The sequence below is a fragment of the Coenobita brevimanus genome, chromosome 100 (genome assembly GCF_032717465.1).
Source record: "Coenobita brevimanus isolate Jiangsu-jjx chromosome 100, ASM3271746v2, whole genome shotgun sequence".
In the NCBI taxonomy this organism is placed as follows: domain Eukaryota; kingdom Metazoa; phylum Arthropoda; class Malacostraca; order Decapoda; family Coenobitidae; genus Coenobita; species Coenobita brevimanus.
The window spans coordinates 6,088,172-6,104,905 of record NC_137053.1 but is presented as its reverse complement, the minus strand read 5'-3'; positions in this window follow the sequence as shown (position 1 = coordinate 6,104,905).

Here is a 16,734-nt window from a genome sequence, read left to right as displayed (position 1 = left end):
AGACAGAGATTGAAGGGAGCCAGTAAGAGGAGGAGACTTAATGAGACGAAAAGCCTTTGATTCTACCCCGTCGAGAAGAGCTGTATGTGTAGAGCCTCCCTACACGTGACATCTGTATTTTACACAGTGGTGAATAAAACCCATGTATAAAGTCAACATCTGTGCAGGGTAAAGAAGGCGCGGAATCAGCATGGCACGCCTAATCTCTTGGAGGCAGATTTTTACAAGAGAGGTAATATGACCTTTCCAAGATAAATCCCGGGAGAATGAAACCCAAATTATGTTTAAAGATGCAGAATTGAGCTGGATATTGTTAATAATTAGAGGGTACTCCTGTGGAAGATTTTGATGGGTTGAAAGATGTAGTAACTGAGTTTTATGAAGCATTAAAAGCAACAAGATTACTTTTACCCCAGTCAGAGATATGAGCCATGTCAAAGTCAAAGTCATATATTTATTTAGCCATAGAGATTACAGAAGTTGACATAACACTTAGTTTACAAGCGGCTGAGCCTTTTGAGACATCAGGTGTGCCATAGCCTCATCCCTTGCTTGTTGAAGTAACTACTGAGATGGATGCTGCAAGAAGCGAATGGAAAGGTGAAGGGTGCAGTCATCAGCATAGGAGTAGAGAGGGTTATATGTACAGCTTAGAAGACCATTGATGAATAGAAGGAAGAGAGTTGGTGATAGGACAGACCCTGGGGAACACCACTATCGTTAGCTGTAGGAGAAGAATGGTGGCCGTTTACAACAGCAGCTACGGAATACCCAGAAAAGAAGCTAAAGGCACAGATAGAAGGATGGGAGAGCGGTTTGGAAATTAAAAGATATATGCCTAACTCGATCAAAAGCCTTTCAGATGTCAAATGCAATGGCAAAGCTTTTGCCAAAGTCCCAAAAGGAGGATGACCAGAAGATCACCAGTGCAGCTTCCCTGACGAAACCCATATACTGACAGTCGGAAAGAAGGCTGAGGTAGGAAAGGTGTTTTTAAATTTTTTTTGTTAAGAACAGATTCAAAAACTTTTGAAATACAAGATGTTAAAGCAGCTGGGCGATAGTCAGAGGGATGAGAATGGCCATCCTTCTTCGGGACAAGCTGAATGAGAGAAAACTTACAGCAAGAAGGTAGGATGCAAGCTAACAGACAAAGGTAAAAGAGTTTACCTAGACAGATTGTAAGCAGAGGAGCACAGTTCATGAGAACAACAGGAGGGACTCCATCAGGCCCATAAGGCTTTTTGGTACTGAGGCCAATAGTGAAGAAAAAAACATCAGTTGAAGACATTTTAAAGTCAGCCATGAGGAAGTCAGAGGCGAAGTGATGGAGGAACATCACCAGAATTGTCTAAGGTGGTTTGGGCATGTGCAAAAGATGAAAATGGGACGTGTGAATGTTGTGGGTAGGGTTGCGAGAGGTAGACCGAAAAAGACCCAGGATGAGGTCATAGAATGTGACCTTAAGGATAAGGGACTGAATAGGGAGGCTGCCAGAGATTAAGCTGCGTGGACAACCTCCATTACCTAACCAAGGCCAATGCATAGCACAAAGCCCCAGATAAATATATACAGCTAAGCTACTGGTAATTATCTGTCCAGTACAGTTTTAACCCTCCAGCTGTGACGTGCATTTCACAAGGCATTTCTGGTAATCTACAGCATGCCTTTCAGAATTTTGCCCCATTTTCCAAATTTTCCTCCTTCCTTGCATGTTCTTATACTTGAGTTGCCGGACACGGGGTGATGCAACTTCTGTCGCACATTATGGTTGGTGGTGGTTTCTTTCTGCCTGTGTTGGTGTTAGTTGGCCAAAATATGCTCTGATAGCCAAACAATAAGGAGTCAGCCCACTGCTGAATGGGAACTGGGTTACCAAGATTCTACCGCTGTATTTCATTTGTAAGTAGAAATATTGGATCATTTGTATATTTATTTTGTTATTAATGTATGGTAATTATTTCTGTGAATAATTTTGAAGTGACAGAGGTCAGTTCATCCTAAAGCTCTCACACCAGAGACAGGCACGACACAGCCTGAGGTTAATATCGATGAGAAGTGTAGAAGTCAGTCACCATAAATCAAAAAGGCATCATCTTTCACATTAGGTTCTCGTTAACCTTCCTTTCCTTTTATCGGACTCAAGACAGCATAACAATAACAAATCTTAAATTACTAATAGCTCCATTTTTTTTTTTTATGCATTTGTTTCTGAACTATGGGTATGGTATATCTGTATTACCGTGGTGCGGCTGGTGCCGTTGAGGAGCCTTCATGTAGTGGAACTGTGCACCCTGGGTGGAGCAGCTGTAACATCCACTTCTTTGCCGAACCTCATAATACAGTAACTGTACTTCCTTGCACCTCGCCAAAGGAAGGACTCTGGTCCAACCGTGTACAGTACTTATTATACTTGCAGGACAGCCACACATGAGCAGTTGCTTATATGTGGTTGACGAGTTTGCTCAGCCAGACAGACCTTGGTTAAGCTACAATAAGAACAACTGTATTACTGTATTCAACCCTAGCATTTAGTAAGCACATTCTAAAATGTCTTGTGCATTAGACATCCTCCCCATATGCTTGACACTGGGTCACGTGGCTAGAGAAGCAGTCTCATGTCCGAAAGGACATGGGTTCCATCCCATGCTAAGATGAAGGTGAACATGAAGGTGGGGGCATATGCCATGAGGTATTTAGCTGCAGCGCTCATCTCTGCAACATTGGCCTTTGAGCCTGTGATGAGTTATTTACCCAATATCCAACGATACAAGACCACTGCAACCCCACTACATCATCAAACCAGTTTGGTATGCAACAACCCTAGCATGTATTGAGTATGGATGGCAGTGTCATATGAAGGTATATGGCACTAAGGACTGCTGGGACTCAAGAGACTAATAGGTATGTGCGCAGAGCTGGACACATAAAAAATTTGACAGTATAATGCTTTTAAAATTTTAAAGTTACTAAAATTACTTTTATCAGGATGGACCTTCCTCCTGTTAGTCTGATTTTTTATTTTTTTTAAATAACAGAACAGGCTCAGACGTACAGAAATGACAATGATTAGGTGGGTGTGTAGTGCGTCCCTGCGTCCAAGGTCTGGGAGGGCTGGGTTCACGATGGAAGAGTTGAGAGGTAGGATGGGACTGGAGTGTATTGGTGTTGTGATGAGAAGAGGTAGATTGAGATGGTTTGGACATGTGGAGATGATGGGGGATGATAAATTGGGTGAGGAAGGTGGGAAGTGTTAATATTGGGGGTGGGGTTACGAGGGGTAGACCGAGAAAGACATGGGACGAGATCATTGTGACCTCAGGGTTAAGGGACTGAACAGGGAGGCTGCAATGGATCGTGCAGCATGGAGAGCCGCTGTAGCGTTATGATCTGTCCCCCTGTCCGCCCCCTAAGGCGCATGCGTGAGGGTTGCCAGAGGCCGCCACAAATATGCCATTTGTCCTCTGATCTCTGTAGGGGTAACATGATCGGAGCCTCACGCCCTTTGTTTACAAACGGCAAATGGTCATTCCGGCTTCTCTTATCATTCGTCTCAAAGCTTTCTCGGGTAGTTTCCGCCCTTAAATTAAATTAGGTTAGGCGGAAAGCAGTAAAAATTCGAATTTCTAAGGTATGAATGAGTTAGGTTGGATAAAAATAGTTATAATTAATCATCTGGGGACGAGTTATCTAATCTGTTAGGCGTGAGGATTGCCTTAGCTTTGTATCTTTAAAGGAATGAGTCAAGCTCGTACTGTCCCGTGTATTAAACCATTTTTATCATACATATCCTTGAAATTATAAATAGTTTTGGCACACACTACTTCATTCGGTTGTGCATTCCACTGATCAATTGTCCTATTAGGGAAACTGAATTTCCTTACATCTTTATCACCTCTCTTTTTATGCTGTATTTTGCAATGTCCTTTTGCTGATTCTTCACAAATATGATATATATTCATTTATGTCTATTTTCTGTTCCCCTGATATGCATTTATATAGCATAATCATGTCTCCTCCTCTCCTGCAGCGTTGGTAAATTCAATCTTTCCAGTCTTTCTCAGTAACTTAAATCCCTTAAGCTTGGTACCCATCTTGTAGTGGCCCGTTGTACTTTTTCAATCTTATCTGTGTTTTTTGAGATGAGGATTCCAGACTACTGTGATGCATACTCCAGAGTTGGTCTGATGAATATCTTCCTCAGTATATCTTCATTTATATATGTGAATGCTATTCTCATATTAGCAAGCAATGTATACATGTTTCGTACCTTCTCACTGATGTGATCATCAAGATAGTCTGTTACTGATAATTACTCCTAGGTCCTTCTCCTTTTCTGATATGTGTAGGGTTGATCTTCCTAACTTATAATACCAATCTGGTCTTTTCTCACTTTTACCAAATTTTATTACATGACACTTATCCACATTAAATTCCATTTGCCATTTATTGCTCCATTCATGAAGCTTGTTCAATTCCTCTTGCAGCTCTTTGCAAGAATCTATGTTAGTAATTTTCTTTTTAATTTTTGCATCATCTGCAAACATATATAGATAGCTTCCATTTCCAATATTACTATCTATGTCATTTATATATACTAAAAACATAATATACTAACAACGTAACTGAGCCCTGTGGAACTCCGCTGGTCACTTCCCTCCATGATGAGTAATTTCCCCTCAATATTGTTCTCATTTCCCCTTTTCTTAGAAAATCCTGCATCCAACAGTGGAGATTACCTTGGATACCTCCTTGATGGTACAGCTTCCATAAAAGTCTTTGGTGCGGTACTCTGTCAAATGCTTTCTTAAAATCTAAATAGATACTGTCCACCCATCCTTCTCTTTTCTGTAATGTTTCTCTAACTTTGTCATAATTGCTTAGAAGATTAGTAACACATGATTTTCCCTTCCTAAAACCGAACTGCCTCTTTTATCATACCATGTTCTAGATGTTTTACCCAAGCTTCCCTTATCAGCTTTTCTAGTATCTTACAACACTGGTCAGTGATACTGGTCTGTAGCTGAGTAGTTGTCATTGTGTTAAATTTGACTAGTGTACAGGTATTTGTAGACCTCACAGGTGGTTAAGAGGGATGAGTAAAGGACTCATGAATGGAATGGAATGAAATGGAATGGAATAATTAACCAAAAAAAAAAAAAAAAGGAAAGCGAGCACCAAGCCACTCAATGACTAAGTTTCCCCCTGGGGAGGGGGGGGGATAGAATACCTCCTCAGTATCCCTGCTTGTCGTAAAAACCGTCTAAAAGGGGCACTTTAATCTTCATCCGTCCTCTTTTCCCCCTCTGCTTCTTGTACTTTATCTGTCCCACCTCTCTGCCTTATATTTTCACTTTAATACCCACCCAACTCCTATTGTAGTGCCATATAGTCATTGAGTGGCTTGGTGCTCGCTTTCCTTTTTTTTTTTTTTTTTTTTTTAATAATCCATTTCATTTAATGACTAAGTTATATGGCACTAACTTGGGTGGGTATTGAAAATATATGGCAGAGAGGTGGAACAGATAAAGTACAAGAAGCAGAGGGGGAAAAGGGGAAGGATTTTTAGTGGGCTTTTACGACAAGCAGGGATACTGAGGAAGTATTCTATCCCCTCCTCCCCAAGGGGAAAGAATTCGTGAGATAACCGTGACTGGGAGCTGGCTTAGTTTCCATTGATAGTACCCCTCTGGGGAGGGGGGACAATACTTCCTCAGTATCCCTGCTTGTGGCAAAAGGGGCACTTTAATCTCCATCCTTCCCCTCTTCCCACTCTGCTCCTGTACTTTATCTGTCTTACCTCTCTGCCTTACATTTTCATTTTAATACCCATCAAACCCTCTTCCATTATAGTGCCATGTAGTCATTGTTTTAACTTGGTACTGGCGCTTATTATTCACCTCCTCTTGTACTTCATGTGTCTTATCTCTCAGCCTTATATTTTCACTTTTATAACCACCCTAATAGGACAATTGATCAGTGGAATGCACAACCGAATGAAGTAGTGTGTGCCAAAACTATTTATAATTTCAAGGATATGTATGATAAAAATGGTTTAATACACGGGACAGTACGTGCTTGACTCATTCCTGTAAAGATACAAAGCTAAGGCAATCCTCACGCCTAACAGATTAGATAACTCGTCCCCAGATGATTAATTATAACTATTTTTATCCAACCTAACTCATTCATACCTTAGAAATTCGAATTTTTACCGCTTTCCGCCTAACTAATTTAATTTAAGGGCGGAAACTACCCAAGAAAAGCTTTGAGACGAATGATAAGAGAAGCCGGAATGACCATTTGCCGTTTGTAAACAAAGGGCGAGAGGCTCCGATCATGTTACCCCTACAGAGATCAGAGGACAAATGGCATATTTGTGGCGGCATCTGGCAACCCTCGCGCATGCGCCGTAGGGGGCGGACAGGGGGACAGATCATAACGCTACACCGCCATTAGGTGACCAAGGCCGACGCATGCAAACATGTTGGAGCCTTTAAAGAAACGAAACGAAGCGAGAGGAAGGAAAAACAAAAAAAATAAAAATAATCCATACACCAGATTACTGGTGTCCTCTGTTCATAATATATCTGTAACAGTTAGACTTGAACGGCTGTGGGTTGAAATTTGGAGGGAAACAACTCTGGGGAAGCGAGTTCCAGAGAGATACAGTTCGGGGAATGAAGAATTCTGACAGGCAAAAGTCCTGCAATATGGTTGAGTGACATTCCAGTCATGAGCGCTATTAGATGCCCGTGTAGCACAAGGGAAGGCATGGAGAGGTGGCACCATGGACGTAACTTCGTCAGAGCATTTGCCATAAAAATATCTGGAAAATAATGCAAGGGAGGCAACATTCCTTCTTACTTGTAGGGGAGGTAGTTTACTTGTAATGGCAGGGTTGTTAATAATTCTGACAGCTTTGTTCTGAATTTTGTCCAGTTGTTTTCATGCAACCTCTCCACATCCATTCCACAAGGTTGAGCAATATTCAAGCTGTGAGCGCACGTGACTCATAAATTACAGCTAACTGCTCTCAGTGAAGAAGTTACAGACTCGGTACAATAATCCAAGCTTTTTTGAGGCGGTTTTAGCAAGTGATCTAACATGAGAAGTCCAGCTGAGGGCACTTAAGTGAGATGCCAAGAATTTCAATACTTTTGGAGATGGGAATATTAGTAGCACTGAAGGTAATATATGAATCTGGCAATATCAGTCTATTAGTAAATTGTATATATTTAGTTTTACTAGCATTAAATGATACAAGGGTTCTCCATTCACTGATCGTAGATAGGTCTTGATTTATGGAGATGGCTGTACTGAGTTGAGAGGTAGAGACATTAGACTTTGTATATGGGTGTCTGAGTGTGAATGAACCATGTAGTGTTGAGTCATCTGCGTATGAGTGGATGGGTTTGTGGGTGACAGATAAGAGATCATTAATATGAACCAGGAACAGGGTTGGCGTCAGAACTGATCCCTGTGGCACACCAGCATTAGTCGAGTGAAAATTGGAATATACATCATCTACTTTTACTCTCTATTTTCCTGTCACTAAAGATATGAAGAAATCAAAGGAACAAAAGACGTTAGTCCATAGGAAGGGAGTTTGGACAGCAGGGAACGTTGCCATACTCTGTCAAAAGCTTTAGAAATATCAAGGGCTACTGCATGAGTTTCTCCATGTAGATCAGTTGACTGATGGATGGTATAAGTTAGGAGATTGAGTATGTCAATGGTGGATCTTTCATGGCGAAAACCATATTGTCTATCACTAATTAAGTTGTTGGATTCAAGATGTTTAACAATGTGCTTATTAATTAAAGTTTCAAATACCTTACCAAGACAAGATGTGACAGCTATTGGTCTGTAATCAGAGGGGTCAGAGGAACTTCCTTTTTCTTCAGAATTGGGTGGATATTGGCTTCTTTCCATGAATCTGGGAATATAAGAAGTACGTATGCATAGTTTGAATAATTTAGCTAGAACAGAGGCAAGTTCAGGGGAACACTTTTTCAAAACAATTGGCAAAATCCCATCTGGGCCTGGAGCTTTGTTGGTAGGTAAATTGTCTAGGATGGATTTTACGTATCTTGTCTGTATTTTAAGTGGGGCAATTTTGGGAGAGTCAAGTTCTAGTACTGGGACATTCTGACTCGTATCGTCTATGATAGAGTTTCTGGCAAAAATATCCGCATTCCCACGCGGGTCGTTTGTAATGTTGCCATCTGAAGATTTTAATGGGGGAATGGAAGATGACTTGTTAAAGTTATTATTGAAAGAATTAAGAGTTGACCAGAATATTCTATTGTCATTAGGGTTGTTAAGTTGTTTTGATGCTTGCTTTTGAAGAAAGTTTGATTTGGCTAGAATTATTACAGTTTTTGCATGATTTCTAGTAATTTTAAATTGAGAGAGTGATTCAGATGTTTTTGATTTTAAGTAAGAGTTATATGCTAATGACTTTTCGGCTGTTGCTCTGGCACAGTTGCCATTAGACCATTTTGGAGAATTCGATCTTTTAGTGAACTGTTGACTTGGTATGAATAAATCCATACTAGCTAGTATTAAGGGGAGACTATTCATTTTTTTTGGTTGAAAATGAAATTATGCATCAATTTACAAGAAATTTTACTGGATAATAGCTATATTTGGCAAAACTAATCCCTGTGCTTTATTTGTAAATTAGTAATTTAATCAGATATTTTTAAAATGATTGTATGTTTACTCACGTAGGATCAGTAGTCAGTGAAAGTTAGGTTAAATATATTAAGATTTTACTGAATATTTTTTTTCTTTTCTTCATGTATTGTCCTGAAACTTTCTACACGCTTAAGCAGGTATCATAGCTATTATCCAGTAAAGTTTCATGTAGATTGATGCATAATTTCATTTTCAACCAAAAAAAATGAGTTGTCATCCCTCAAGTCACAAATGTGGGACTTCATGAAGGTTTATGAAAATTAAAGGTGTAACACATGTTAGTCAAGCCAAATATCTAACTTCTCCATATGACCCCATCCAAATTGTTACCTTAAATGTTCTGTAATCAGTGTTAAATCAGGTAATCAGTTAAACTAAATTGCCAACTTTTCATTTTATGATATCACAATAATATATTATCAAAATTCATCTAAAATAATCCTCTTACAAACTACAGAGAGAATTTCATGAATTCAGAACCTGTCAATTCTGAATCCAAAAACTAGCAGTTTCTAGTCACAATAATTACAGTGCATTCATACATACAGTACTGTGAACAAGATTTTTTTCTACCTCAACTAAGCACTGCCCAATAAAACTGCATGAACATAACTTGTGTAATTAAAAATAACCCCAAATTTTTTATGAACTCGGTACACTGCTTGGTCAATAAAGTGATATTTTGGATAAAAATAAGAATTTATTCTTAGAAATGACCAATAAATCCTTCATAACTAAAGCAAATATCTACTCCAATGTAGCCTACTTGATCCAGGTAAATGAAGTGCCACTATAACAATTTACTGCCTTCAACTTTTCTATATACTGTATTTCAAATACCAGAAGCCTATCACAAAACTAATGTTTACAGTTCCTCTTTATATGCATTATCATCTCATCCCAACTGCTTTTGGGGAAAAAAAAAAAAAAAAAAAAAAACAGTGAAACAGCTAGGCAACAACTCACCAATCAAGACCTTGAATTTTTCAGCTTCATCCCTTATGTCAAAAGAGCCACAAACTATCACATATCTAACTATAAGAAGAGGCACCTTGCTCCCAAAGTGGGTGTTCATGAGGAATTACCTCTATGTCTGTCCTCTGTATCAGGCAACCTTCCCTCATTCTCACACCACCATCATTTATATACTGTACCTCCCTCCACCTCATCTTTGGTCTCCCTCTGCTCTTCTCTCCCTGTCTCACTAACACACACTCTCCTAGTCAATATCTCACTCTCCAGTCAATCAACATGGCCAAACTATCTCAGGATACTCCTCCACACACTTTCCAGCATATCCACATCAAACCTACAACACTCCCAAACCTCCTAATTTCCTGTCTCTCTCTCTCTCCACATAACTCCACACACTTCTCTCTCATTCAGGTACACTTGTTAAGTAAAACCACTCCACTAATTATTAAGTTACAATGAGGGATGCAACCTCTGTCTTGGGCAAATGCTTGCAGGCTTCACCTGTTCATTTTCATCAAATATTTGTTTTGCTTCCTCAGCTTTTAACATCACTTTTCCACACAGTTAATCATACTATCATCATATAAATATGCAGCCACAAAAGCTATCACATACAGCACTGCACAAAGATAAAACAAGGGCACATAATATCATACAGTACATCATAAATTCATGACAAACCATTTTGTACTGTAACTAGTAATGCACATAAAGGCTTCCATCTGCTTAAGTAATATACAACAGTATTACTCAGTTACAGGAAACAAATCACTGTTCATATCAAGAGCCACATATATAAATAAGACTCTACAGCTGATGCAATTCAGCTATCACAACATGCAATTCAGCTAACACAAAGTAATTCTGTCACATAAAGGAAGTCTGTTCAATCAATATAATTAAACTGGCAAGACATCACACCATTACAGGCTCATTTGTTTCAGCAGCTACACATGTTACATAAGGGGGGGAAAGGAAAGAAGAAACACACTTCCTTAATCTCAACAAAGTATCTCACACCAAAGATGACTTAAGAATGAGATACATTTAATTTTTTCCCTCTGATGACATTCACTGTTTTACTCTTGCCATCTCTAGATACTTCTCTTCAGCTTAACGGAAACATTTCATACTGGAGAGATTAAATATACCCTCACTAACCTCTTCACTATTACAGTTCATCCTAACTTGAATAATATCATTTGGTGGTAGGGTGAGTAATATTATAAATACATCACCATACAGTACTTTCAATTCCACAGCAAGTCTTTCGGCACACACGGCACAGTATAATAAATCATCTCTATAACAAACCGCAATTTACCAAATTTTGGTTATAATGAAATTTTTGTGTCAATCAAACAATTTCCTTATACAGTACAGTACTGTACACTAAAAAGGGTTCAATATATAGGGAGGATGCAGGCAACCCGCTGGTCAACCATATCGCAACTTCAAATGATTCATACAGTGCGCAGTGAGCCCAAAGAAAGTTAAAGCAGCACTAAGGTGAAGAACTCTGTCCTGATGGCAAAAATAAAGTGAAAAATATTGTGTTGCCATACTAAACAAGATAAGGCTTGACAAAGATCAGACTAAGAAGTAGATCTGCCTTTCCTCTTAACATTTTTTTATAATTTAGAAGCAACCAACGAAGTGAAACAAGAATGACTGTATATAAAAAGTATTCCTCTACACTTCAACATATCAGCCCCTTCAGTCTTGAGGGTATAAAATACATCTTGCTATTGCTGCTACCAAACAATTCTGCTTGTATTATGAAATCACCTGATGAAGTGAAATGGTTAGTCAAAGTTACACCTAATCCATCCAGTTCAAGAAACTTCTCAAAAGCAAAAGAGACTAGTCTGGGAACAGCAAGTACAATGGAAAAAAAAAAAAAGTGACAAAGTTGTCCTCCCTGGCAGACTTGCAAGCTAGCAGATGAGATATGATCAGAAAGAAGATATATACTGTACTGTAGAAGTAAAGCCACCATAGTAGTACAGCCACCATATAATCACATTAAAGCATAGTAATAATGGTCTAGCAGCAATAGTCCATCTACTTTGACTTGGCATTTGAGTTTTATCTTTCCCATAGCTAAATGACATACGACAATTCTTACCGCCCTACAAGTTCCATACCATTCTTCATGACTTGCACTGCATTTTAGTGTTCATCTCTCATTGCAGCTCAGCATTCAAGATGGAGAGATGGCAATTCCTGGCCAAGTTAAACAAAGCAGAGTACAGTAAATCTTCGCTGCATGTCTGGGATGTATTTCAAACTCTCATAACATTTTTTTTTTTTTCCATTCAATTGGTAATGAAAACTGGAAGAAATTAATAATCAGCTTTACTGATAATACCAGAACATGAACAGGGAATCTTTTTGTGATACGCAGTGAACTTAACTGAAAATGTGGACATAAAATAAAGCAACATATAACAAGGGCTTACTATACAGTCTGTACTACTTACTGTACATACCCAATGCTTCTCCATCTTTAGTCATGCAGTATGGTAGTTGTAACCCACTAAACATTTCCACTACACATTATCTATTTATTATCTTTTTAGTGTTCCACATTGTGTGAGCTAAGGGTTAAGGAACCAACTAGAGAGGCTGCTACATATCGAGCAGCGTGGAGAGCTGCCATTTGATGGCCAAAGTGAACATATGGAAGCATGTCAAAACCTTTATAAATGAAGTGAAACAGTAATGACTTCTCATAAGAATAAAGGAGCAGTTTCATTGGTTAATTCCTTTGATACACTGACATTGTTTTTTTTAATTCTTGCCAATGACAGGTAACTTCATTCAACTTGTGGAAGAACACTGCTACCAAAAGGACCTATAAATGCTATACAGAATCTAAACTCTCCAGGATTCTAATACAGATAAAGTCATCTGAAGATACAAGAAACAAAACAGAAAATGCTTCACCAAATTGAAAGTGTTAAGGGAGATCTCCAAATACTTCTTCTTAACCAGTTTCTCCCCAGATATATCATATTAATTTTCTTTTATATGTTACTACTCAGGCAATGTGTCGATATTCACTTCTTCAGCACACTGACATATTTTTCATTTTAATCAAGCCATAAGAGATGATTTTATTCAAGCTTTAGAAGGATCTCTAGCAGTCAAATGGTCATTGAGGGTTACATCTAACCCCTTCCCTAAGCTGAATATAGACCTCTGGAGAAACCACGAATATAAAAATGTATCATCAAACTCATAGAGTTAAAAAGACATAACATACTAAAGCATATAAAGGTGTAGTATGCAAAATAAATAATTAAAGAGGTGCTAAAAAACCTCCTAAGCCTACAAAAATATGACCTGAGAAATGTAACATTAAGACATCTTTAACCAACAAGGAGACCAATGCTGAAAGTAGGGCACTGCAATGACTTTCACCATGCTTAATACAATACATACTACAGGTATCTCATCTTCTGAGTGTCGTATTGCTTCACATTTGGTTATGATGTTTTATCATCAATACAGGGTGGTTGTGATGGTGACAATCATCCAATCATTTGATGTAGTATAGCCTACTTTTTCCTCCTCCTTTCTCATTCTATCTTTTTGTCTGCCCTACTCCCTTCCCAAATCTCAGTTTCTTTGCTGTCCCCCCCCCCCTTTTTTTTTTTTTTAATTCTTCTTTCCACTGATGTTGGCTCTATACTGAGTGACATACCAAACAGTTTCCTGTAACCAAGGAAACCATTTATAACACAGGGTGGTAACCATATAACCAAATCATGTGGTGACATGGAGCCTCCTACGGTGCCCTTGTTAACTGGTTGGACAGACACAAAGGCGGCGTCCATCCAGGAACCAAACCTCCACACTATTCCTCACGCCTCGCTGTGGTGAGGTGCTGTCGGTCTCAAGGGGACATCAGTTCACTGCATGGGACAACTCTGCAGGGGCAGTTGCCTACCTGCAGTTGATGGATCTGCCCAGCCAGACAAAAGAGTTGATCAAAAACAACAACAACCGCATCACAAGACACATGATCTATGACTATGAAAGCAATACAGGCTTATCATATTCTTTTTAGAGAAAACTTTAAATTAAACCTTCACTGCTCAAAAACCATTAATTCTACAGCACCTATTTTAACACGGTCATCTTTCTTGCCCCAGCCCCAACACCCACCATATTTCCATCCCATCCAATCATTTCTTTGCTCACCACACTCATTTATCTTCCACAACAACTCAGGGTTTCATGATGACACTGGTCACATGATCAATGGACAAGCTTGATTTCTTTTTGCATAGAGTAACTCCTATCTCAGCATTTGTTTGTAGGAATTATCAATCCCATGGACATTTTTATTTTTCCCTTCCTGGATGGATGGATGACTTATATTCCCACAAAGAGAAGCCTGGAGCAACAAAGTGAGTAATTCAGAGATTACACTTGACACCTTGAGCTACAGGGGTTAGACACTTAATTCCATTAATCTTCTCACACTGAGAATATTGTATACTGGGTATGTAATTCTCTCTACTGCCAAGCAATATTACTTGGCTAAGAAAAAATCCTATGGGATGAATGAATAAAGCAAAAAGTACTTTAACCCTCACTGCGCTGCAGACCTCGTATAAGGCAAAATGAACGTAGGTTTGCACAGGCTATGCTGCAAGCCACGTATAAGGTACAGTTACCAATGGTTATTAAACAATTCTTCAGGGGAGGTAAAATACTTTACAGACAATAAGTGTGGCAGAGGTTAAGTGAGGCTCATTTTTCAGCATGAAACAATACTTCTGAAATAACAGTACAATAAAATATGAATGCAATATCAAAATAAATATACATAAAGGAAAAATCCTATGAGACAAATGAGCAAAGTAAAAATCATTTAAGTAAAGCTCATATTCTAGAATGAAACAATTCCTTCTGCAATAATACTGTAATAAAATAAAATATGACTGCAAAACAGCATAAAAATGTATACAAGTACTGTATAGGCCAGTCACATGGAACTATTTAGGTGTATGGATAATAAGTAAGCAATTTAATCAATAAAACAAAACTGATGAGATAAATGCACATGATGATATGCTACAGCCCCTTCAATCCAATGATGCATTTTCCATTATATTATCAATGATGCATATTCTGTTATACAGTATCGTGCTCTTTCCAAATGATTTTTCTCTGCTTTGGGGAGATTTCAGAACCTAAGAGGTTAAATATAGCCTTCACTAATCCCTTTGCTACTTGGGGAATTATTCTAAGTGAATGAAGTCATCTAATTGCAGTAGAAATAAAACAAGAAATGCATCATCACACTAAAGGGGTTAACCATGACCCTTCACCGAACATCTCAACCAATTAGAAATGAACAAATAGTGTGCCATAGAAATGTGCTCCAAAGTTATTTCATAGCTTTTTTTGTGAAGAATGTGTGAAGTGTTTATTTTTCAGCAGAACTCCTGTTATTGTACTTAATCTCTTTAATCCAATAATGTGCTTTTCATTTTAACGTTGATATTTCCAGGTGGTATTATTCAGGTTAGGAGACACTTTCTGAACTGGAGGAACTATATACAGCCTTCACTAATCCTTTCACTTCTAACAGTTTGTCCTAAGTTCAATAAAATTATGTGATATACTGTGAAACAATAAACCATGAAAAAAAAAAAAATCAAATTCAAGGGCTAAATGAATGACAGACACCTGATTCTTTCCATCCTGACTGAACATGTGAAATTTTATTGAGATGATGATGTTAATGGTGTTTCTTTTACTTATTTACAATACAGATGTGATATAAGTAGTTGCAAATTACAGTATCTGCTCATACAACAAATCAAACTTCTAATCCTAAATACATTTCATTTATAAAAGCTCTAAAACGCTTGCATGAGTCAGCCTTGATCACCTAATGGTGGCTCTCCATGCTGTTTGATCTCTGGCAGCCTCCTTAGTCAGTCCCTTGTCCCTGAGGTCAAACTCTACGACCTCGTCCCAGATCTTTTGGTCTGCCTCTCACTACCCTATCCTTGATGATGACACCTCTCATCTTCCGTAACCACTTAACTTCCATCCTCTCAACGTACCCAAATTTCTGTTCTAAAAATCTATTAATCTCTTCAGTTCAGTAACATATTTTCATATTTTATACACTCACTTTGACACCAGATAATTGCAATCAGCTTACGAGTTTCCAAGTACTGTAGTAATGGAATCAATGAAGGCTGTATCTGACCCTCAGTTCAAGAAATGTCTCCTTAACTGAATGAAACACCTGGAAATAGCATGAATCATATTACAGCTGAGTGAAGGGGTTCACAATATCTGTGTAGCGCAGAATGAACTGAAAACTTTGGTTTTTAAAAAATATAAATGAATTATGGTAGTGAACATAGGAACTTATGATTGTTAACAATCAGGAGGCACAGTTACTGAGTATCAGCACCCTTACTACCTGTAAATACAGTAGCAAACCTGGGGTGGTATAGTACCTGTAGCAAAGATCAGGTAAATGCCATGTTAATATAATAAAATCATTCAAGCTAAAGTACTTTGATCTACCTTGTATTTAAATCTGTTGTACAAAACTAAATGTAAAAAAAAATACTGAGAAACTATAAATACCTTAAAATTTCAAAAGTATACCCACTCTTCATCCATTCCTGACTACAAGTCCATAAAAGAAATAATAATAATTTTACATCATTCATCATCTCATTCAGTTCTCTCACTCATGTTCCTCTCTTCCCTCTTGTTATATCATTTAGTCTCACTCTTTAAAACTTATTTTACATTGTACTTCCTCAGTCTTTATAGTATCCATTCCTCACACACTTCCTACCAGCCACCTTTCTTCATTGAACCACTCTGACCCTCACTTCTTTTACACACTTACCTCTCTTCTCTTTTACAGCACCATCATACGTAAACTCTTCCACTAATTCAAGACTCTCTTCATTCACCAGTACAGCACACTAAGAGTCACATTTTCACTAAGTCACATTTTCACCAACATAACCTTACTGTTTTCTCTTATTCATCTGTCTCCATTTG